This window comes from Pogonomyrmex barbatus, unplaced genomic scaffold (genome assembly GCF_055798465.1).
Source record: "Pogonomyrmex barbatus isolate J1 unplaced genomic scaffold, ASM5579846v1 scaffold8, whole genome shotgun sequence".
NCBI lineage: Eukaryota > Metazoa > Arthropoda > Insecta > Hymenoptera > Formicidae > Pogonomyrmex > Pogonomyrmex barbatus.
Window position 1 is genome coordinate 8,392,358 of NW_028297182.1, and position 23,443 is coordinate 8,415,800.

Here is a 23,443-nt window from a genome sequence, read left to right on the forward strand (position 1 = left end):
AAAAGTATCATTTAAATATCTTTAATAGTTTAGTTTCTTTTAAATCGCATGGTTAAAAGTTCTAATCACTTCCATCAGAACAGAGCAGAGAAGAGAGGAAAAAAAAAGAATAAACTTTCAGACCTTTTTATCTGTTTTACGATGAGGATTTGGAGTTTTCGCGAGAGATTCGATCGACGGAAATGAGAAAATCGGGCTTCTGCACGAGTGTGATAAGAGCAGCATACACGATTTCTTATTGCGGATTCGCTGCCTGCGGCTATAGATTTCAAAAGGTTTAAATGAAAGTTTTTCTCGCTGATGAGATTTTTTCATCTCACGTATCCATTTCTAAATGTTTCGATGTGGTAATTCTTGATTTCTAATTTAATAATCATACATATCTTACATAATCATTAATTAAAACAATAATAAAATATTTGTGTATTATAGTTTTAATTTTATATTAGCTGATTCGTATGATATTTTGTTAATTTTTAATATTTTGGTGTTTTTAAAATTTGTCAATTCTACATTATAAAATTTAACACATTTGCTAAATTATTAAATTTTACTAAGATATTAAATTCTAATATTTGTTCATAAAGTTTCGCTACCATACATGACTTTCCTATGAAGTCTGTTGATTAGAAATTAATGAAACTTTGAGCACCTTAACAAATTCCTGAGAGTTCTCTTGCGTTGGTACACAACATAATTATTTCCCCGATAAAGCAATATTGTTTAATATAAATATCTTTTTGTAACTCTTGCCACAGCTTTTTCTTACAAATCATGACTATAAATTTGAAGATGGTTATTAAGGCATATTCAAAAATTATATGCTGTCATGTGAATTTTCAAATGCGATATGCGAATCGCGATAATGTTGATTACACATAAAAGTTTTAGATCAGAATAGATTTTAGTTTGCAAGAAAAAGAGGGGAGAGAAATTAATTTTTCACGACATTTTACGGATTTTATCTTACATTGTTTCTTTTGAGTCTGTTATAGATTAAATTTTTCTTGTAAATTGGAAACCTTGATGTAACTTCAAATTAAAGAACTGTTACTTTGCGAGAAATGTTTTTTACTATAAATTTTTCTCATTACATTACCAAGTTTTTTGCCCTTTAATCTGATAAAATGCGATGTGCCGTGTGAGTAGGCAAGACCTCTTTACGCGAAAATCGATTTTCGTCTGAGAAAGTAACACGAACTGAAAACTTACATAATCGTAGAATACAAATGATCGTTTTAAGAATCGTTTACATTAGTACTTATTATTATTAGTAGTACTACAAATTATTATTATATATGTGTGCCTGACTAAATGTAATAACACCGAATAAATTATAAAATATATAAAAGCGTATTAAATTTAATTTATTGCGGACACGTCTTTCATATAATATTTTCTGTTATTTGTTTAAAAAATAACTCATTGTTGATGATTTTAACGTCGGAAATGAACGTAGGAAATAACGTCGGAATGAAAAATATTTCTTGCCATTCATTCTAAAATAAATTTCGCCATTTCTCATGTGCGATGAATATAAATGAGATATTATTCTCTAATACAGTACAATAATTTTTATTGTAACATCAAATGATTCTTGTCAATAAGCATTCAATCAAACTGTCAGTGGTCAACCACACATTCGTCACATGTGTCACGCCTTGACATTTAATCAATTTTATATAGAACACAAAACCATTTCATAATAACTATTTTCCTTTTATTAAAACAGTAGCTATAATTCAAAGTATTAGGAACGTGTTTAATATCCGCTCGAGTTATTCGATTTTATCTGTTAAAGCAAACAACAATTATTAAAGCTATTTATTATCGTTATAGCGATGGTGTATCGGATTTAAATTTGATATCCGTGATTAAATCAGATAATTTCACTGAGTTAAAATATTCTCTTTAAAATTATAAATATGAACATATTTCTACATGTAAATATGTCGATTAACATAAAATATATATATCGTTTTGTTTATTTCTTCTTTATAAAATTTTGAACTATTCTGCACAGATTTGAGATTAGTGAAAAATTCATTTTATTGAGGAAAACTCAAGAGATTTAAAATTTGTTACTGTGATGATCGTCATGCCGCGACGTGTTTCTCGTCAAAACGAGATGACGATGCATCTAACCGAAATTCCACGTCAATTAACGGAACGTATTGTATCGACCAATTTCTCACTCGTTGCTCGGCGTTTTACTCGTTCTCAATTGCTTCTCTTATTCACGCTGCAGGTGATTCGTCAATTCATCCGATGTGCGATCTCGATGTGCTTCATCTTATCATTTATCTTGTTCTTTCTATTGATGTACACATGATGTACACATTCTTTCTTATGACATATAGAAACAGATATTTCTAATTAAAACAATTAATTTATTTTAATTAAAACAATTAATTCGTTTAAGTTACCTGAAAAAATTATCCTAATGTTGTTATCATAAATTCTTTTATTTTAATAAACGTGTTAGGAGTGTTTTTTTTAAACATTATTACATTTAATTTTGTTGATATATATTTTTGATTTTATTGTTTTATAAAAATTATTTCTTGCAATACCTTTATTTCCATCTGCATTGGTCTCTTTCTCTCTCCATTCCCCTTACCTCTTTCTTTATGTATATCTATTGTTCGCCTTGCAGGTAGCCATTAAAATTCTATTAATCCTCGATTAAAATTCGATGTTATTTTTTTTGAACTTATCTAAATTTGAGCAAAAAATATTTGCTGAATTTACGGCAAAGTAATAAAACGCGAGCAATCAAAATTGGTTTCATGAATCTCATATGATGATTTATAATGAAATTCATTAAAATTTTGCTCACACTTGTTAAACGAACTCTCGTAATCGAATTTCAAATTGACGAATACTTGTGATAGTAAATAATATATTACCTTCGAATCGATTCTATCTCCGGTTCTATCTACATAATCAACGAACTTAAACATTAACTATTTACTACAATTTCTCGGTCGTAATTTGCGCGTATATTTGCTGATGCTTTAGCGAATGTGTTTCGCAAAATTACTCTTTTGACTATTTAGTGACTATCAATGCGAATACGTCTGCGAATGTCTCCGAGAAACAAGTAACATACTTCGAACTTATCGAATTCCTTAACTCTTCTAACTTATCCTCTTCAAAGATCACCGGCGGAATCGAGCGGCGCGGCCACGTTTTCCGAGACAGTCGGTCGTAGGTTCGCAAAGTTCTTTCCGTATATTTCATACAGCTCTGTCGTCTGTGCCGTATGACAGTATGGAATTTCATTTGACAGGGCCATGCGAGGGGGACGTCGTGCCACGTCAAAGAGATACCATCGTTGTTTCTATCCGCGCGTGGAAAGTACCGCATGCCATGTGTTTCTGTGCGCTCTGTGGACGCGTCGCAAAATTTTTCGCGGAATGCATATTTTCCTCTCGAAGCTCGTGCACTCGATTCGATATTGCATATTGTGAGTTTCTGGATCTCACGAAAAATCCACGTCGGAGTGAAAACCGCATTGATTCGTTTGCATTATCCATTCTCGCAATTGATCGATGAGATTATGAAAGATCACGTATTTTTACATGCGTGCATTTAACAGATTAGATTAGATACATATTTAAAAAAACAGAAAATGAGAACTACCTAAAATAAATATGAACGTACTCCAGACATGTTTTTACATTAAGTACAAAAAAATATACAATTGTGAGTCTGTAGTTGTAACAGTATTAAACGCAATATTAAACAGAAGCAGTCTATTTTATGCAATTTTAATGGCATTTGAAGAACGCGTAGGTGAGAACGATTTGCATGATTTTTCGTTGTCAAGTAAAATATTCATGCTGATTGCAGAGAAGGAAAGAGAGAGAAATATGCATTCTACATCGTTCGCGTGTGTTACGTAATGGCGAGGCTTTCTCGCTTACGAAGCGCGGGTGCAAATTTTTAATCGCTCACGCGGAATATGGAATTTATTATTCCGTTTTGATGTTCTCATGCTTGTAATGCGAAGTGTTTTAAATTCCTATATTTCCGATATCGCTCGCGGCAATTTATTCAGTGATTTATTTTAACAACTTGTACGCGACTGCTCGCTCAACGGCACGCAATGTCGGTCGATGAATGATGACTTTTAAAAATATCAATGAATCCTACGTCTATACCGATCCAATTATTTATATCCACATTACGAGCGTGCTTCGGTGGAAATTATTTAATTAGGATTAATTTAAGCGTATCGATGTTCTCCATTCCATTCTCGGCAAACTGCATCGATGCACCATTACTGTGTGGTGTCGAGCCTATGTGAATTCAATAGAACGAAACAAATAGTATGTGACGTAATATAATAAAAGAATTCATTCTAAGTTTTTAATGGATCACTCTCTTTTTGTAATAAAATATGAAATATTTATTAAATTTCCGTGTATTGACCAAAACCAATTTATTCGACCAAATGCAATTTATTTTCGTATTGATATAAATTAAAATCTATGCATTGTTAAATATTTAATTTTGTATGTCATTTTTATGTTGCATCTTTACCAAAATTGCACGAACCTCAATCAATTATTTAATACTTATGTTGTATATATCATGAATTCTTGTTTATTTATAAGATATCCTCTTCTCTTTCTTATGAAAAATTTGCAAAATTCATTCATAATAGATTTGATCAAAAAAAATCAAATAAGCGCGAATCGCGTAAGTGAGTGGTAATCTGGAATACGTTACATTTACGTCTGTGATGTAATATTAACGTGTGCTCGTGCTGACGTATGCAGCTTCGTTTCGAGCGGAATGCAGCATAATTTCCACTCACGTTGGTGAACATCCACCGCGTGCACGTGTATGCGCACAGACACATACGAAATAAGCGAAAAAAAAAAAAAAAAAAAATACCACTCAATATACATTCGTCCAATATAACGAGCCCATTTCGCGACTTGAAAAGCACGTCGGCCATATAAAATTATTCGACAATCCGTGGCGCGTAAATTTTTGCACCGCGATAAAAAATGTTCGGAATGCGTGAAACGCTTTGCAATTTTCACGGTTGCGGGAGGGTGATCCGCCGGTTTCCGTCGAATAAAACGAAAGGGAGGGAAAAAAAAATCACGCACGCCGAATCCGCGCGTCGACGGCGTGCCGTCGCTCAGCTGTCGGCGCGTATCGACGCGTGCAAAATATTCACGCCGACGCATGCAACGCTCCGAATGATCTCCCCACTTTCCTCCGACAAAATTTTGACCGATACCACCAACGAGGGGAGGGCGCAAGGGGGGGGGGAGGAAGAAGGAGCGGACAGCTTTTAACGGTTTGTAGACGCACGCATGCGAGTACGTGCGCGTACACTCGATGGTGCGTGTCACCTATGCGTGTCACGCACGGCGAGCACGTTTCCGGCACTTTGTGTCTGCAGTTGCACCTACGTATCTATCCGCGACCGCCATCCGGTGCCGGGCTTAACAGTTAAACCGTAAGGCGTGCACGACGCTTTTGTCTACCGGGAAAGTAATAAGGCTCATCCCGTCTCATTAATGTTAGCGAAATAGCCGAACGGAATAGCATTCTACTCTTTCGTTTAATCATAGGAATTTGTGGGGGGGGGGGGGAGGGGGCATTCGTGTCATATCGCGGTCATGAGAATTGTTTCATAGAAATGTTTGTTTACAACACAGTTGAGTGAAGTGGAGGAATTCGTGCCCAAGATATATGTGTAGGTGTTTCGAGTCAACATTCGAAAATGTTGAAACTTTGCCGATTTGATAATTTTTAAAGATAAAAATTATAAAGACTTAAAAAAATAATAAATGTAAGAATATTAATTAAAATATATAAAATGAGATTATTTTGGAAATAAATATTATAACATATTATAATGTAACATTATAATATAACATTATTAATATAACATTTTTAATTGTTTTATTGTAATAATATTTATGTTGCCAAAAAGTTTATATTTATATTATTAGGAAATTTAGAAATTTATAAAATTCTACTTTGTACTTTTTGAAAAATAATCTGAAAATTATTAAATATTTAAAACAAATTATTTTTATTAATTATTATATGCATTTTCTGGGGTTTATATTTATTGCAGCAATAGTTGAAACAGTATTGACGTATGATTACTTTCTATTCATACATGAATAATTTCGTTTTGGTAGAATGCTTCCACCTGGTAGTTAAAAATCTGTGTTAATGTATTCTTAACACGTGTCATGCGTACGATAAAAAGATGTTTATATGTTATCAGCGAATATTAAACGAGTATCAGGAAAAAAAAAGTGCACAAATTAATGTCACAATATTCATACCAAAAGTGACATTACATGGTGATCTACAGTGAAGAGTTTTGAGTATTTTGAGATTTTCCTTGGTGATATGACGAAATACGCGCGCGTGCAAAGAATATGTGTAGCTTGTGTAGCTTGGTGAAAGGAAACGGATTGTGACATAGTGTGGATTAGGTCAATTTAAGTTTACGTGGCACCATTCAGTAAGTTCACACTTGTGAATTGCCGATATGCCGATAGGCACTCTATTCCAGATTCGTGCGGAAATATGAAGTGCATATAAAATGGGCCTCCTATTAATGTCGAGACCGCGATGTTCATGCGAACGTTGATAATCCGAATGGTAAGGAGAATAGCCGAATGCCAGGGATGGCTTTGGTTTTCCTTGCGCGCGCCGACGACAAAAGCGAGCCACGACAAACCAGTCGGCGCGTTAACGCTTACGGCTTTACCCTTATCGCAATGTCTTTCATGGAAGTATTGCCACAAAGGCGGAACGACGCCGTTAAAGCCATTAAAAGTGTTGGCGTGTAGGTGGAATTGTAATTTCAGAGAAAATGAGAAAGAGAGAGGGACTTTCTATTGATATTCAGCGATAATTTTAATTATAATAGATTTAATATATAGAATGATATGCGTTTAATAATAATTTTTTATATATACCGTTTAATAATAATTTGTTATATATACCGGGTCGTTTTATTATACCATAAAAGTATGAAAATACACACATCACACACGTATCACAAGCGCATGTACACGTGAGTTAGAGATTTGTATCATTTAACATACATTCTATATTTGTAGAGTATTAAATAATTTTACTCGCAGAACCACAACACGCCTCAGATTAGAGATGTATTAAACTTTAATTATATCTCTCATAGGATATTTAAATTTAATATTTTATTTCATTTTATTAGTAACTCTTCAATATTTGACATTTAATTTTAATAATCACATATTTGATAACTATTAAAAGATTCTGTACAGTTTCTGTATTATAATAAATTTTTGTTTAATTTTTAATCTTTAGCCATAATAATCATTTTTATACCTTTTTGGTACGATAAATAATACGATCACAGTTCACAGTTCACATAAAAGATATTCTCATTGAACTTCACTGTTGCTATTGTTATGGATGTCTAGCTGTAGCTTCCATGTGTGTGTGCATCACAGCAAAAATTTATATTTATAGTTATTAATGAGAACTTAAATTATAAGAAAATACATTAATTTTTGTAAAAAACGAAGTGGGGAAAGCAGTAGGTAAGTGAGTAGCGGAAAATGCGTGCTTTCCGGATACCGTTTGATCCTCCCTATTAATAAGAAATTGTTGCTCTTATGGCGGTTCAGCCTTGACCTGAACAGAGGCAGCCACCGGTGTTGTTGCAATCACATATCATTATGGGCAGTATACAAAGCATATGGTTTGGCATTTGATTCAAAAGCCTGATCATTACTATCCCGGTAATGCATCCCCGTCAACTATTGATTGCGCTCCTGCCAGCTTTCCATAAAGGTCAAAAAACATATAGTAGTAACGCCGCTTTTATGTGATACATCGAAACGCGAAAATTGCGAATAAATGTAGTGTAACTACGAATGAAAAGCTAAGATAATTAAATTTTTTGTCATGACGCAGCGTTAGGATAGTTTTATCTTGCAAAACATTATTGAAAGGAAATGTTGCATTTTTGATTTCTTCGATTATTCGAGAAATTATTATCGAGTATTCTTTGTTTCGAGAAAAGGAAGAAAATTAAAAAAAAAATATATATATATATAAAATACGTTATGCATTAATTTTTTTTATGAAAACGGAACTTTTTATTGTATTTGCGCAAGTATATAGTCATGTCGACGAACAAGCCGCCAATAATGGGGTTGCACGCGCAAACAGGGATTCCTCAGGGATACCGCACTCGGTTAGGCAACATAGTGCAACGTTTCTACCCGTCGACTTCGTCAGGGCGTTTATCGCTCGTCAGGCCCCAAAACGAGCCATATCGCGTGCGCACGCGCGCGTACGTAATTTACAAATTCAAACGTGGTTGCTATCGTGCTGCGGAATACTACGTGAATACGGGGGGGTTGGTGAGAACGAGGATGATGGTCGTACGGGACCTTCGCCATGTCACTCGAGGACACGAGTGAAAACGCGGATGTCGCGTGAGCGAGCGCGTCACACGGGGGAATGGGTTATTTCCACCACGTAACGTTGCATGGGAACGTGACTATTGCGGGCTGTACACCACGATTAGGGTGTGTGATAGAAACATCGGGATGGGTTACCCCCGATAGGCGGCATGTGTCCATTTGTCACAGTTAACATCCGTCCGTCCAACCACCCACTAGCGGGAGGGGAGGGAGGGTTGAGAGCCTCGCGTAATAGCGGGTTCATTCGAGGAATTCGCCAGATAAATCACTTCGCCTATCACGTCAGAAGAGATAACGCCCTTGAACTCCTCCCGAAAAATTAAACGCGTTATGAAACGCGTGATCCACACCGTGGCTTAGTGGCGATTGCCAGTGATGGATTGTTTCGGAGTTCGTGTTTTTTTTTTTTTTTTTTTTTTTTTGTTTCGCGATACCTTCTCGTTGAACAATCAATTTTCGAGAATAAATGTTCGCTCACTTTGGACTCATCTCGCTGGGATTACATTCACGGGCACGCCTCCTCGAGACGCTCGCATGGCAGGCTAAAGCAAGGGAATGACATGTAAAAAATATTATATTCCGGTGATGTAAATTTTAAAAAAGTAGCACGTACCGGCGAGTTTCCACAGGTTATCATCCCGCGTTCATCGTACTTACATGTGGACACAAAGCACGGCTACGCGTGTGTCACGCCACGGTAGCTGTCTGAATGCAAATTCGCGTCGGCTTATTTATTACTGCCGCTTTTATCCCGTTGGAAATACTTGAAGTAGCTTTTAGCGATCTCATCGTAATAAAAGTTAACGTGTGGGCGTACACCTCAGTAGTATATCGATATCGCGATCGCATCTGTCAGATTTACGAGTTTTTACATCACATGACATAATGGAATTTAATGTAGAATAAGTCAATAGACAGATATTTTTATCATCATTATCAATGGCGCTACAAGCCAAGTCTAGGTCTTATCTTTCTTGCTTGTACCTGTGATGCCACACACACACACACACACACACACGCGCGCGCGCGCGCGCGCGCGCGCGCGCGCGCGGAAGCTACAGCTAGACATCCATAACAATGAATGAGAATATCTTTTATGTGAACTGTGAACTTATCGTATTATTTACTGTACAAAAAGGAATAAAAATGATTATTATGGTTAAAGATTAAAAATTAGACAAAAATTTATTATAATACAGTAAACTGTATTATAATTTATTATTTAATCAGAATCTTTTAATAGTTGTCAAATATGTGATTATTAAAATTAAATGTCAAATACTGAAGATTTACTGAAAAAATGAAATAAAATATTAAATTTAAATATCCTATGAGAGATATAATTAATATATCTCTAATCTGAGGCGCGTTGTGGCTCTGCGAGTTAGCGCGAAAGAATGAAGAGATAAAATTAACTTTTCTAAGTTGACCATTCAATATTACGGAAGCGCCTGTGTTACGATCGTTATATACTGATATATAAATCGACGTGTTTCGAATATTCGAAGTTATTTTGGAAAAATTAATGCCAATCTGGAAAATTGTACGCGTCTATTTTTAAATATCTATCTATCTTTGAGTTATCTGGCGTTTACATGATAATGTGAAAGTGCTTTGTTCTTTCCACGAGGAAATGCGCTGAAATGCGTTTATCCAATCGACACAAGTGCTATGTCCGATTTTCCTCTTTCTTGATCAGACAAGTCTAATTGTGCAGTTGGACGATCCCTAAATGGCAGCGATCTCGATGTTAATATCGGAGCAACGCTGACCACGCATGCCTGTGTCTTTTATATGAACAGTAATATAAAGATAAAAAGCGAAGAAATGTTTTTCGCAGATAGTGAACAGAGATAATTTAATATTACTATATAATATTGTAATTTTTTTCTAATGAAACGATGAAGATTAAGATTATTTAAGATTTAACAACAAAATCAGAATGAAGTAATAGTGATAATTATACTTGAGAAAATAAAATTTAAAAAAGTAATATTAATATCTTTAGAAAAGAATAAAACAAAATTTTATAGTCAGATTTTTCAGATAATTTATTGCAATAAAGTCTAAAAATTATGTCATAATGTTCATATGTTGTCGTGTCACAACATAATTTTGTTAATAATAATATAATAATATAATATAATATAATATAATTATAACATAATATAACATAATTTTGTTTTTTAATTTTTTAATTTTTTCAAAAACGTTATTTAAGCTTAAAATGAAGCTCGTAAATATGTTTTGGATTCATATCTTTCAAGGCAATTTGGTGAATACGTATTATTACATTCAAGTTAATAATTGTGTTTTCTGTTTAAAAATACTTTTGCAAATATTTATTTTTTCCATTGAAACATATAAAAAATATTCGGGAAATTCTACACAACGTACTTTATTGGATATGCAAGTATAATTTTATTTCGAAAGCTACTTTTGTATATATTGTATGTTTGAAAGTTATTTATATATATATATATATATATATATATATATATATATTGTATGTTTGATTTGATATTTAACATAAAAATAAAAAAAATTAAATAAAAATGATATATATTAAATTTAGTTTACAGCAGATAGCGGTGTATTTCATATTTTTATGTGAGGAACAATTGTAAAAATTGGAAAGGGTTTTTGGCTCTGCTCTATTTTATTCCGCTTTCGTTCTCCAAATCTTCTAATTTTGCAGTTGTAGACTCGTCCGCACTTAATGCATAATTTACGTACACGCATGACTGGGGAATACGGTACATCGTATGCGGAGGTGGTAACTGCAAGTGGACTGCAATTACGGTTGCTGTACTTGCACTTTGGAAACCCGGCCGCCAGCGAGCCGTTTCCAAAGTGCCAAGCGAGATCGTTTGGTCGACGGGTTAGTCGACCCCTACCTCGAGGCGGCGCATCCGCGAAATTTCCGACGCCGTTCATGTTCCGTACATTGTCCCACGCACACCACGAGAGAATTTCACGGACTCCCGGTGCATCGGTGAAACCAGTTTTCGCGTCGCCAAGAGAAACGCCTATCACGCGCTTTGCTTTAATCTGCTTGCACTTCGCGCTGTGATGATGTGCGATCGCGCTATCTTAGGACTATCGTTCTCTCCCATGTGATACACTCCCGTTAATAGCATCCCGTAGCTTTTTAATGCTACAGTTTTTAGTAGTTTTTGTTCTCTCGCTGCGAGTTTACTTTATTATGACCGTTATTCAAGGTAAAGTGTTATTTACCGATCGTTTTTGAGCATATTCAAGATTTACGAGAGATTCGATGTTAATATTAACATTGAAAGCGAATGTAAAGTCCCTTAAGCATTGATAATCGATTTGAAGAGGTTTGATCGAAATTGATTAAAAAAGTTCATACTTAAATAAATAAGTTAAGAATAAATTGTTTGTAGATAGTTAAAATTCAACATACGACTTTCTCAATTTTATTGCTTTTAATTTACGTCAACGATTATAATTTGTGCTTTCAGATTTCAGTCTTCAGATTTTACAACGTAAAACACTGACAAATAGCGTTATTTCGTCTGACAAACTGACGCATCAGTCTAATGATATTCTGCATGTTACAATTACGGTGTAAACTTAATAAGCAGATATAGTATTGTCTCACGGCCGGCTCTCTCTATTATGTAGTGCTGCTCCATTACATTCCATTCAGTAATTTAATAACCGGTCCGTTGTATTCGGGACGCAAACTTGTTATCCGTTACAAAGCGAAGCTTCCCGCCTACGCGATGACCTCTATACGACCCCCTGATACGAACCCCCTCCGGATTTTCGAGGGATGATAGCGGATGATCGCTAACGCTACGTCGTCCGCATTGCGATAGCATGCGGTTACCAGCCTCATTGTGCCTGCGAGAAGATCGAGATCGTACATGTGGATCATGTCCATTATCGATCGCATGGCACGCCGACCGAAATAGACTCTCGTAAATCGTAGGCACGGGATATTCGCGATATCGATCGCATCGGTATGGTACGAAAGGGTGGTATTCCTCCACCGATCGATAAGAATTAAATCCCGCAGACGTGTGTATGTTTGAATATTTGCGTTACTTTTAGTAACGATTGAACGTGTTGCTTTTCGAGTTTTCGCAGACTTTTGTGAATTACTTTACAATAATGATTTTGATGATAATGAATTATTTTAAAAAACTATATGTCCATACTTGTATCTTTATTTTAGTATGTGAACGGCTAAAGTTTAAATTAATTACTTACAAGGAAATCTCGCGAAGTGTCAAATTCTGATTTTTGATGAAATTTACATGCATACATATTACAGATTACATGAATATATAAAAATTAAAAAATTCTTTTAAAATAATTTAAAAAAAAATTTGAAAATTTCTGGAAATTATTTTAAAAATATTTTTCATCTTTCTTTGGACTAATTATTTTTTATATCTTGACTAGTCTGTAGCAGCAATTGATATTTTCTAAATTCATCTATTTATATGTATACAAAGTTTCATTACAAAAAAATCGGAATTTAACACTTTGTGACGTTTCATTGTTATGTTATGAACTTTTATATTATGAATCTTTAATATTAGATCCAGAACTTTTTTAATATTCTATAAATATTCTACGTAGTTTATTCTTTGTATATCAGATGCTTAATAAAGTAAAAATAAGCAATTTACGTTGATGAAGAAGATAAAGTTTCTATGAGAATTTTTTTTTTTAACAAACCTGCGTAATTATACACGCCGTTTCCGTCCTTGACCAGGAATAGTCTGGCACAATGAAGTTATGAATAGTCCGCGCGATGGTGGAAGAATGTGTAAAGAACAAATCAAACGTCACACGCATATACACAACCACGCATCGCAATCACGGATTTCAATGGATATTCGCAAATTGGCGGGTCCAAAAGTTTTTTCATGCGATATGATCGGGATTGTAGTCGCAAATCCGACATCACACAGAAATATCGAGTCTGCCGGATGGGATTCGCCATTATATCAGTCGCAACAATCTGCTCGTTTCGACGCAGCTGTAACGGTGATGGGGTTAACGATAAATACGATATTAACGCGTTGTGTCCACACGCAGTCCCTCTCTTTGCGTCAATGCAGAAATATGAAAAGCGGAGAGAAAATTGAACGCACGGCGGGGAAAATAGAAAGGAGCGCTCGGAATGCGCAGCCCGGCATTCCGGCTGCTGTTCAAGTGAGAGCGAAGTCTCTCGATGAGAGATTCACGTCTGGCCTCTTCACGAGCGGATTTTCAAGGAGCGCACGTACGTATACGCGTGCACGCAGGCGTGCGTAATGGAGCTTACGTTATAAAGCTTTTGCGTGTGTAATACGTTCTTTGCTTGGGAAATGCTGGGCGGAGTACTGAACACGTCGTCGAGATAAAAGCGCGAGTCCCAAATGTATGTGGGGTGGATGTGTACATATATATGTATATACGTGCGTTATAGATAGACAATATAATATCGATATTTTCAAACCAGACTGGTCGTCGTTTTGCATCCGAGAGTTTGAAAAGACGGATATTTTTATTTATGTACTATCACATTCTCGTATTCTCTTATGAGATAATTTTATGCCGGTTGTTTTATGAAATAATATTACAAGTTTTTTTTTTTTTAATTATTATTAATCGTAATTATTATTTAAAAGATATCTACATTTGCAATATTTTATATCATTATTGGTAAATTTCACACTATTTTACATATAGCACGCATTATTAAAAAAAAAAAATCCTATTTATTTTTGTCATGTATTTTACTTGCTGAAGGAATTTTTGTGTAAGTGTAATATTTTTTTGTATTTTGCTCTTGTTTATTATTCAAAATTCAGGAATTCGAGGAAATTAACACGCCAACGCTTTTTCTTTGCGGAATTCTATGAAGTAGAAAACTATATTTGCGAGGATGTTTTGTTAACACTAGCGGGACGCGTCCGGTCGTGAATGGTGTCTGAATCACGACGAGGATATACACATGGAATTCGAAGCACGGAAATTATCGTTCTGAGTATTACGAAAGACCTATGTCACGCGACAAAAATAGATGTAGATATGCTGATAGAGAAAGGTGGTCTTTGCAAATTGAGAAAGCTTCTTAAATTGATAAATTATTGAATAATTAATGTATGTGTTTATGTCAATCAGTGAATGACTAATATATGTTAAGAATCTTTTGTTCAAACTCTTATCAGAAATTAGTTATGAATATTTTAAAAATCATGATCATATTAACATTTACTGTTACATAGACACACACACACATATACGCGCGCGCGTGCGAAGAGAAAAAATAAAATTTTTATTAAATATTTCAATATTTATTTTATATATATATATATATATATATATATATATATATGTGTGTATATATACAAATTTTTGTTTTGCATATACATTATTAAGATTTTGCTCTGTTGTGTGTTAACTGATTATAAAAATATAACAGAATAATTTAATTACAGTACTCAAAAATATTGTAATTAATTAAATATAATATATCATATTACAAGAATTATAGTAAAATGCTAACACTGGAGGTACATGTATAAATTTTATATATGTGTATATAAGAAATATAAAGTCATAACTATTTGATAGAATAATAGTTATGACTTGGAAATAATTATTGTTGAAGACCGTTCACGTATAGACTAATTGTTCACGGACAGGAATGATTATCCTGATGTCGAAATCATGATTAGCATATTATAATTACTGATTTTATTTGTTGAACTCCTGAGTAATTTTTAATTTTTATTATTATCATTTTTACTTGAATATACTTTCTAAAAAGCGAGGGGTAGATCGCTTCACCTAGCCGCGTGAAAAAGTAGTTCACACAGCCCTGGGACGACCTGTACCTCTTCAAAAATTGGTTCGCTTAATTCAGCATAGCTAAGCGTTACCAAAGCTGTATATTTTCCTTACTCATTAGTTTAAGGCACGAATTTCTGATCTTTCACTCGCGTATTTATACACCTCGAATGAATTTGTCCTCGCGAGATAGTATTTGACTGGTTTGCCATCTATTGAACATAACAGGTACTATAACGCTAAGCTCGCCAAATTCTTATAAGTATTTTGTGTCTTAGGAGAATCGTTTGGTATAATCTGCGAAAGAAAAATTAATTATAATAATATAATGTAATAACATAATAAATATAATATTTCACCATTATATTTCTCTTACTCTCTTAGACTTTAATTAAAATTGTTCTTTTTTTCTGCTATTAGTATTTATTCGCTGTGTTAATATTTTATTTCATTATTAAATTGATTAGGATCAACAATAGAGTCGTTCTTTTCTTAGAGAAAAAAAGGAAATACTCAAAGGAAACTTCGCGTCAGTGATGCATCTGGCTACGAAACGTCGAAGTTGCTAAGCGTACTCTAATGCTTTCATTATGCCCGTAATGAATGCCCTGTAATGATATTAGGCTCATTATGCGCGACGCTTATTAAAACTGTGCGGCTGGTCGAACAAGTTCCGTTTGAATATTCCAGCGAGTAACTTTGCCGCGGCTTATATCCTTATCAATTTGCTCCGGTAACGAATTGATTTAACCGTTCGTTGAATGGAGCGGTACAATAAAGCATGCTTATCGAAGCGGCGATAATGAAACGCTCAAAGACGTCTTAAATTTCCCTCTTTCTTGGTGTTCATCCTATCATTCATTGGCATTATGTTTGTAACGTAACATTTGTTTCAAAAAAATATTGCAAATTTTAATATATAAAAAACTTCCACATCCACAAGTCGAATCTTAAGAATTTAAACAAATATATCTCATTATTAAAATTTCCTTTTCAAATCGTATCATATTACGAATTACGTATTATTTTATGATAACACACACTATTATAATCTTATATTTAAAATAAAAAATTAATTTAAATGAAGTGAGTTTTGAAAAATCATTTTCAGATCTTAATTGTTATCGGCATTATTTAGCATTATTAAATTTCACTTTAAACTTCAATTATTACAGCGGAAATTACATCTTAACTTATCTTGTTCGCGTTTAACGCGTCGTATTCGTGAGAAATGGCACACCTCCTTCTGCTTCTCACACATAGTGTTACTAATTACCTCCCTTTCGACAATGTCCCAAGATACACGCGTAGGTTCGTCGTCCGAATAGTCCTCCTGTCCTCGGTAACTCCGCCTTCGACATTGTATGCGCCCTTGCGACATTGTCCCAAACACGTTTGCATTCTCTCGCAACCAACATCACGTTCCTGCTCTCTCTCTCTCTCTCTCTCTCTCTCTCTCTCTCTCTCTCTCTCTCTCTCTCTCTCTCTCTCTCTCTCTCTCTCTCTCTCTCTCTCTCTCTCTCTCTCTCTCCCCCTTCTACCCGCGTATCATGCATATGCTTTTCGCTCCTCCTGCTCCTCCCCCTCCTGCTCCTTCTTCATCTCCACATGGTATTCACCTTCGATTATAGCATCCTTGTCGCGCATTGCGTTACGTGCATCGGTACACATTGTTTGGAATGCAGTTTCTGCGTTTGCGAGCGATCATCGTTGCATCTTACTAATATCACATGTCTTCACATTCAGCGAGAGTGAAAATTGCGGGATACGTGCACCGACGAATGTATTATTTAATAATATTATCAGTTAATAATATTATCGATATATTATTAAATTATTCAGATATTTGTAACAAATATGTAACAAACATTTCTTTTATAGTACATCTTAATTTTGAGACGGAATCAAATTTTAAAATGTTTCATGGAGAAATCTATTGTCTAATTAAGAAAGAATGATTACGTCTGCTGAATTTATCTTACATTGATTTCTTTATTTTATAAAATTTTATTTATTATTTATTATTGATCTTTTGTTGTATGTAATATTTATAATTTATATTTTTTTATTATACTTTTAATTAATAACAAAAATTTGTATAAACCTGTATTATTTTCTTTTACGTTTAACAACTTTTACTCTTTAATTTTATTTAATTTGAATTCAGTTTATTGCACTTCTCCACTCAATTACATACGTAAAACAACAAAATAAATATTATTATTTGAAAAAAATAATGTACACTCGTCGTTTTTAATTGTGTATCATACTGAAATCGTTAATCGTCCATCTAGAATTGTATTAAAATAGAAAAACAATATTATTTATTTGAAAGTTATGATCGATATTTGCTTTTCTCGTTTATAGACAGACACAGTAACAATAGAGAGACGAATTATTTCTGACAGAAAATTTCTCGCGCGATTCATGTGCAAACTTAGTTGCAGTTAACCGAGCTAATGCTGATGTGTTAAAGCAATGGGAAGAGACGTGACGCGACGAGAAGTGCTTCTATCGAGCTTACGTATATGCAAGCCGACTTCGTCGTCGTCTAATGCACAGATGTTGGAGAGAAACGCGCAGCCACCCTAAATAACGAGGGGCGCAATTTGTCGTCGCGTGCAAAATTAAAACGTCCCTTCCGCTCCTTCAGCGCGCCCCTCTCCTCGTTGATATTGTCGCTATGTGAAGGAAGACTCGGCATACCAACGATCTCTCTCGTTACGAGTCTCGTTTACGAATTAACAAAAACATTGGAAACGCGAGAGGAACGACTAATTTGCAGAGACACGTACGTTTTGTCGTTTTAAATGATTTAATAATAGAATGATGTAGAATGATGTTTTGTACGAATTTATTATTTTGATTTACATAAATCGAGATTTTTACACAGTTTACACAGTTTTAATTTACTTTTGTAGCTTGATAGAATAATCATGATATGAAAATTGAATTTTATAGAAAAAAAAATGTAAAAACTTAAACATACATAGTTTCAACAGCATAGATTATTTTTAATTTATGTTTTATGTTTCCTCTTTAATTTTTTTTTATTTCTTTGTATATTGTCAATGACTTATTTTTATTTTATTATCTTTTTTTTTAATTTTTATTAAATATAGCAACGATACATATTGACACATTGTTGTATTGTTTATATAAATATTGTAACACATTGTTATGTGTGTAATATATGCAAAACGTTAAAATTAAAGTTATGATGTATAGAAATAGATGATATAATTGAAAAATAATTTCATATTAATCTAATAAATCGAATAAGGGAAGGAATCATTTTCTGTTTTGCGGCTATTTCTTTTCGATTACGACGAACGTGTTGAATAAAATTCAACAATACGGGATCAACCGCGATTGCGTTATCGCTCGTTATTGCGAGATGATGACTCAGGGGGCTGACAGGGGCGACGTCACGTGCACCGAAACTGGTCCGTAGCTTTTCGCGTATGAAAAAAGAGGGTAGTTAGTAGACGTATCCTGGGTAACGCGTGGGTGCAGAATGGGGACCCCATGGGTGTAGAATGGGGCATATATGTGGACGTGTGGGGTGACACGAGTCTGAAAACGAAACGGGCGTATGAGCGAGCGCGTTGTAACTCTCAAGAGGATTGATTTGGTCCAGGGAGGGGAGGGGGGGGACGGACGGACGGATATCGATTGCCAGCATCCGCGGACGCATCTACAGAAAATACAGGAGGGAACACTCTATCGAGCTGTACCTTCAAGTTGCCCGCTGATTCTCATGTAGATTTCTTATACTCTTCCCTTTCTTTTCCGTTTTTGTTTTTCGAGGCTTTCTCTTCCCGTTGATATCGAAAGCGTACGTACTTTCGATTACGGAAGACACTTTCGTCGAATAAATTCCGACTGAATGGTCCTATTCATCTAAATTCCATTTCGTTCTACTTCTCACAGAAACGCGTAGATTTCCAAACGGTAGATTTCGTCATTCGCAAACTTTCAGCGACGTAATACTTCTTACTTCTCGCGCCGAGATTGTTACACCCTTTCCCTTACACTCTTTTCGGAAAACTTGCTCGCTTGGAACGTCGCGCTTTACAAATTGAAATGAGCCTTAAATCCAGGTGCTATATACTGGAACTTTCTTTTTTCGTCATTACGACGACCGCGGCATTAATCCGCCGATTTTCTTCGTTTTTTACAACACTAAAGAAATGTTCAATCGAGGGACTATCGCTGAAACATTCATCGATTGTCCGAGAACGTTAAGTGTGTAGTACGTAGGACATAGGGTGCTTTCCATTAACCGAACGGTCTCCCGTAATCTCCCATTAACCCTCGGCAATGTGCGAACGTAATCTCGGTAGAAACGCACGAACGTTTTGCGTTAAATGGAAATTGGTTCATTCTGCCCGGTTTTGCCCGATGGATGGATGTTCGTCTAATTATTTAAACGATTATTTGAACGATTGAGCGATCGCTCGTGCGAAAACGCTTCGTGAAGTAACTGTACGTCTATTGTATAATTAAGATTCGTGTTTATATTCGTCTTTCAGCTGAAGAACTCGGCTAAACTCAATTTTTGAGACATAATACATCTTAATAGAAAAATCTTGAGAATCCATTAAGAAATTCTGATGAAATTTGTCTTAAGAGAGAGTATAAATTTTCGATTCTCTAAATAATAAATTTAATAATAATTTAATAATTTAATAATTTAATGAAATACAATAATATCTCATTCGAATTGTCATTGGAGGAAATAAATAATTAATAATAAAGTAATGGTAAAATATACTAAAATAATAATATATATATTTATGCACCAGTTATACAAACTCTTTCGTCAGTTAGGATTAAAAAAATAATTCTAAACATTCTAAAACACTTTTTCAACGGAGTGGAACTAATTATTATTATTATTAGATACTAATAAATCCGTAAAAACGAAATGGATAAATATGCCATAGCACTTTTATCAAAATTAGATTGAAATGTAAATAATGGAATATTTAGTGTATTTTTACTAATACATTAAATATTTTGTGATTTTTGAGCAAAACATAACATTACACAACTGGTTTTTGGTAGTTTTGGTATTTTGTTTTTGTTGGCGCGCGTTGCCGTGTAAAGTCATCGCCCGCTATTGTATTATTTGCAATCAAACTCAAATCGGCAGCGGTGCATGTTTGCAGCCGTTGCATGTGTTCTCATTCTTCATTAAAATGCGGTATATTGCTTTCTAACAATCAGCAATCAATCCGTGAAATTAATAAATATATACGAATAACGAACTGTAAATTTAATGACTATTTATCAAAGTAAATATTTCTTAATTTATATAACTATAGGAAAGAGGAATTGATAAATATAATATTGTTTTATTGAGATATTTATACAGACAAGAATGATTTCTTTAACGACATGCTGCTAATTTGATGTTAATAAACGTTTGAAAAATGCAAAATTTAACAATCTTCGTGTTAAAAATTTTTGTATAAAATGAAGATTTACGTAATAATAAGAGAATGTCTCTTGGACGAGTGCAAATATTATTTGATCGTTTATAAAATTTTATAAGTAAGCAAACTTAGTATACAAGTTATTCTTTTGCATATTTATAACTGATTATTTTCAAAGAATTTTGCTCAGATAACAGAAGAATTATTGTAAAAGATGCTTTGAAATTGTGGCAGTAAAAATTCACATGGCTGAGAAACATAAATGAGATATAAATTTGAAAATTTCTATTTTCTTCATTCACTATTAGATTTTCGATCTTTGTCCAATTCTTAATTTTCCTAAAAAACTTTGACAGGAGCCACCTGCTTGTCAAACTTCTTAACTTACTACCGTTTCCATCGTCGCGCATCTCGCTCTATAGTTTGAAGGATTTCTTGAGTTTGAATTAAGCAGGTGGAAACTGCACCGTAGTTTGTATCGGATTTACATTCTGCCGGGATAATGGCCGCCAAAGTTTCGCCGAAGAGCGATGGGGGACCTTAAGACAATAGATAAGGCTAAACTTTCCGGAATAATTATTATCCTTCTACTTGGACATATCGATAGATTTCCCATAATATCCTGGGAAAACAATCACGGAAAAAAGATGACATAAATTTCAATAGTTCTCGCACGTCTCGAGTTTGTAATTTTAAATGATATATCCTTTATTAATTTATTTATTCATTTTCAAGATAGATACGCTGGATAATAATATTTTATAATCACAATAAATTAAAATTATATAGAAAAACTTTTTTATATTTAGCGTTACGAAAATCTTCCTAAATAGGTTAATGTACCAATATATTTTGATATATTAACAAAAATGAAATAGTTATAGGCGTTTCTTAATATACGTTATTTATTTATTTACAAATATTATTTATATTTTGAAAAAAATTCTTATTTATGTATGTATTTTTAAAAATGCACAATTTCATAAAGAAACGAGTACTCTTTTTCAGAATGATATTTTACGATAGCAAATATTTCCGATTGCGGGCATTATTGCTTTTAAACGTAACGCTGCGAAAGCCGCCGATAAGGTTTCTCGGAGTGTTAATTACGTTCCCGTCAAACGCATCGCGTCTATCCCATACGGGGCACACATCCTATCTCCCGGGACCTTTACCCGTCGCAATTACGTTAGAACCACTCGATATTCCAGCCCGCATAGCAACGATTCTCTATCTCGATTGCTCTCTCTCTCTCTCTTTCCCCCCCTCTCTCTCTCTCTCTCTCCCTCCTTTCCATACCTTTGATTTCCCATTTCCATTCTCTCTCTCTCTCTCTCTCTCTCTCTCTCTCTCTCTCTCTCTCTCTCGCTCGCTCGCTCGCTCTCTCTCTCTCTGTATTTCGTAAATCGTTTCCGATTAACATAAAGCGCATTGCCTTCCCTTCCGATTTTCTAATCCGGTAACAAAGCGTCCAACACGAGATGGAGAACCGCCGTGCTCGCCGGACTCGGGGATCGTTTGAATCGATATGGTCGCGATACGCGTTCGTTCGATAGACGAAAATCGACTTGGAATAATCGGGTACGATGCGGCGGTACGCAGTTTCACGAACAATGGAGTGGGATTATGCTTAGGATGAAGGGCTGAACGTGTGTGGTTAGCCGCGGAGTCTGAGGATGAATATTACGCGGCTGAATGGGGAAGTGCTGGAGAGTGAGAGAAATTGCGATCAGTTTTACATGCTAATTTATTCCCGTCGTTTTTTCATTCGGCGCAACGCTGTGCACGAAAAACGTGGACTACAACTTGAAGCAATTGTAGTCGCGTTATTATCGAGTCCTGGGTCGGAAAATCCACTGGGTGCCACTGCGCGATTTTATGCGATCGATCCTTCATCTTGTTTTATATTCCAACGCAAAAACTCGAGTGAATTGTAATTACACTTTGTTAAAAACGAAACTTTTTGAAACTATTTATCTTGTATCTTTTTCTAAATGTTTTTAATATTTCATTGATGGAATATATACCCTCCGATCAAAAACGTTCATGAAAATAAAAGGGAAGTATTCAGATTTTATGATGGCGTTTACACAGACGCGGCCTGTATGCATAATATTAAGCCGTAGTGTATATTTTCAGAGTGAGAGAGACGACGGTCTTGGCGATATAAATTTTATTCGATACGAAAATTCAATCTGCCGAACTACCGGCGCGGCACGACACACCGAAGGAAACGCAAGAGGAGTTCGTAATTCCCCATGCAAATCCGCGTCGTAGAAAGCGCGTCCACCTTCTCCCTTCGCGTGGCCCAGTCATATCGTTTCTTCCGCTTAAGAAATACTTCCCGTGATCGCGTTATCGTCCGCGAGAATTATTATGAAAGCAAATTATTTCCGACTATTCAGTCGTTTTCTTTATTTCTTTCTACAAGGAACGAATAAGAGAGGATTTTTTTCAGTATTTCACATATAATTGCTTAAAATCGCTAAACATTATTTTAATGATAAATTTTGTGATTTATCTAGAATTAATTTTTTTTTTTTATGAAATCTAATGTACGAACTCTCGGATCAATAAACTTTTCATTTTCTAAAATTTTCTTTCTTATTATATTTTCTATATTTTTCTATATTTTTTATATTTTCATATATAATTTCTTCAAACTGTCAAATGTTATTTTAATGAATTTCATAATTTATCTAGGAAGAATTAATTCTT

At 34.5% G+C, this 23,443-nt stretch overlaps 1 long non-coding RNA gene and 1 other non-coding gene across 2 annotated transcripts in view; one reads left to right on the forward strand and one right to left on the reverse strand.

Moving 5' to 3' along the window:
• Positions 1-23,443, forward strand: part of LOC105422682 (uncharacterized) — a 64,398-nt gene that overhangs the window by 22,839 nt on the left and 18,116 nt on the right. The gene's annotated exons all lie outside the window — the stretch shown is intronic.
• LOC112552279 (U12 minor spliceosomal RNA) lies at positions 15,268-15,415 on the reverse strand. The gene has a single exon (XR_003096535.1). It is a non-coding gene; the product is annotated as a U12 minor spliceosomal RNA (small nuclear RNA).